A 3,619-nucleotide genomic window follows, 5' to 3' on the forward strand; every position below is an offset into this window, starting at 1 on the left:
ACACAACATGGTCCCAACTAATTGATCAAATAAATCATCAATCCTGGGTAATGGATATTTATTCTTAACTGTCATTTTGTTAAGCTCCCGATAATCTATACACATTMTCATTGAYCCGTCCCTCTTTTTAATAAATAAAACCGGAGCTCCCCAAGATGAAGTACTTGGTCTAACAAAACCCTTGTCAAGTAGTTGAGTCACCAATTCTTTTAATTCTGATGGGATAATCTATATGGTGTTTTTAGCTACAGGTGTTGCTTCGAGTATCAAATCAATCCTAAATTCAATAACTCTATCTAGAGATAGTCTTAACAAGTCTTCTGGAAAGACTTCAGGATATTCACTAACAATCGGAATTAATTATTGCTTATTCTTTTCTTTCTTAGCATCAATTATGTAGGCTAGAAATCCTTGGCATTTCTTTTGGATACATTTTATGCCTTTCATCACAGATAATAGACTGATACGATGATTCCGATGATCACCATAACTTACGACTATTCTTTTGTCAGGTAACATAATTCTAATCATATTTTCATTGCAAACGATGCTAGCCTTATTTTCTTCCAACCAATCCATTCCTACTACCACAACAAATTCCTTCATAGGCATGGGAAACAATCAGATAAATATCTCACAATCCTCAATCATGATAGTGCAATTTTTAAACAAATACTTGACCGATAGCAGTATCAACTACTAATTTATCGTCAAGTAGCACAGAATTCATATGAGCATATGAGGCAAATGATGGGAATACAAATGAGAAGTTTGCAACCGAATCAAATAACACTTTAGCATGTATGGAGTTTACGAAAAATGTACCTGTTACTACATCAGGTGTAGTTTCTGCTTCATGTTTGGTCATTTGAAAAGATCGACCCCGTGCCCCACCCGTTGCTCCTCTTCTCATATTTGGTGTTACTTGTCCTGTTAATGTATTGCTCCCCATGGTTAACGGTGGGGTTTTCATTTGTGGGCAATTTGGTCTGAGGCGATCTGGAGAATTACAATTAAAACACCTTTTAGCTATTGGGCAACCATTTGATATATGACCTGTTTCACCACATCTATAACATTTCTTTATCCCACTTCTGCATTCTCCCTGATGAACTTGATGACATCGGGGACAAATCCTTTCATTGAATCTTTGTATGGGCCTATTTCCATGCTTTACAACTTTTCGTCCTTTGTATCCGTTTGATGGACCTTCCCACTTCCTCTTTTCTATCGCTTTCCCTTCTTCTTCTCTATTCTTGTTTCTTTCTGTTACCTCTGCTGCATCAATAGTCAATGAAAATGTAGCCGGATTCATGGCTATTAAAATTTCTCGGTTTGATGGAGTAACTTCGATTCTGTCTGTCTCTATTCTGGCAGGATTCTTCAAAATATAAGTCAAGGTTTCTCTTAGCTTCCCCATTTCTTCAGCTAATATGTCTATTGTTACATATTCTGGGTGAGACATCTGTTCTTGATTCATGTTTTCAGAGTTTGATTCTGCTTGATTCATATTAATTTCTGGCTGGCTTATTCTGCCTCTGGTCTGCCCCCTACCTCTGCCTTTACCTCTGCTTCTGTCCTCAGAGGTGCCAATAGGAGCAACAGGGGATTCTTCTTCGTTGGGACGGGTGATCCTTTCTAACCTACTTGCTCTACTAGCCATCTGTAAATATCAAAGTTAAAACACACATTTTTCACATTCCCAAATATAATAAAGTGTCCAAGTTCAGTTATGTACCTGTAGATTCAAAATTACATTGGCCAGATGTAATTCGAAAATACCTTACACATTGACCTCTTAACTTATCATATTTATTTCAAATGTTCTAACTATGTCTGGGACCCTAATATGCAATAGAAAAGTTTAAGTCTAGGCATCATCATGCAATTGATCACCTAAATCCCTTAAACTTAGGCTCTGATACCAATCTGTAACACCCCAAATCCACAYATTGCATATAACACATATTTCATATATAGAATACATGTTTTCCCCACATAGGTCCTCGATACAAGAGTATAAGATACACAACCCAAAAATTCCAAAAGTACATGCTCTTGCATCCTAGCATCTATGGTTCCAAAACAGCTAATCATATAGAGAAGTAATTCACATAACACTATTTCCCTTAAAATCATTACCTGCACACATAATTTGAAAACACGAAAATGAGGGTTAGATATGAATGTCTAGTGAGGTTCCCTTTTATGTAATGCAGGGTGAGGATCACCAAAACGTTTATTTCAAATCATTCATCTTATGAAGTAAAATTTAAAACATACTGCCTCGATCCATCGGACCTCTGGTTTTAAACAACACTTAGAAAATATTTCGACACAGGACCAGAGCCCCACTGGTCTCTCTTCCAGAGCTTCTGGTCTTCACGACCAGAGCCTCTGGTTCTAAATAACACTTAGAAAATATTTTGACACAGGACCAGAGCCCCTCTGATCTCTCTTCCAGAGCTTCTTGTCTTCATGACCAGAGCTTCTGGTTCAAAACCATACTTAAAATATAATTCAACATCTAGGACCAGAGCCCCTCTGGTCTCTCTTCCAGAGCTTCTGGTCTTCANGACCAGAGCTTCTGGTTCAAAACCATACTTAAAATATAATTCAACATCTAGGACCAGAGCCCCTCTGGTCTCTCTTCCAGAGCTTCTGGTCTTCACGACCAGAGCCGCTGGTTTCACACCACACTTARAATATAATTTGACATTTAGGACCAGAGCCCCTCTGGTCTCTCTTCCAGAGCTTCTGCTCTTCACGACCAGAGCCTCTGGTTAAACCAAGCAGACTTAGAAAATATTTCACAACCTTTTGAAAACCTAAGACCAGAGCCTCTCTTGTCTCTCTTCCAGAGCTCCTGGTCTTCACGACCAGAGCCTCTGGTTGTACTAACCAAAATTTCATTCATAAAAATGATCTTTAGATAAACTCTCAGTCAATAAGATAGCCTTTTTCATAAAAACAAACAATTATAAAAAGTTCATGTTCGACCAGAGCCTCTAGTTGTACTAACTAGAGCTTCTGGTTCAAAAGACATGACCAACCAGAGCCCCTCTGGTTCAACGCTTAACCAGAGCTTCTCTGGTCTGTTTTTCATAAAAAGATTAAGTATAAAACTCCTTTTCTTAAAACTTAAAAAACATGATTTTGACATAGAAGCTCTTATCAATAAATACAAAACCTTTAATCCACTTAATATGTACAGTAAAAACTTGCTCATTCTCCAAATCAATAACCAAAATCCTCTGGTCCAATAATGAGAACCAACCAGAGCTCCTTTGGTTCCTCATGAAAATATTCATTTTAAAACAATAAATAAAAGAACTAAGCTTGCTTCTCAAAGATATAAAGCTTATTTTCCAAAGTCATAAGTTCATAAAAGATTTTGCAAAATTAATTAGTATCCAGTATCCTTTGATTCTATTATGAGGGTCAATCAGAGCCCCTCTGGTCCTTGCAAGGTATAAMCAGWGSTCCTCTGTTTCCWCATAATCAATGCTTTTACCCAAAGCATCAACAGTCACGAATTATATTATCTCCAATACCATCACATCATTACCATTATTTCTACTAAAGACAACATCTCTAAATCCTCAAATCACCAAGAAGT

Source organism: Cynara cardunculus (assembly GCF_001531365.2).
Source record: "Cynara cardunculus var. scolymus isolate 2C chromosome LG 2, CcrdV1, whole genome shotgun sequence".
Lineage (NCBI taxonomy): Eukaryota > Viridiplantae > Streptophyta > Magnoliopsida > Asterales > Asteraceae > Cynara > Cynara cardunculus.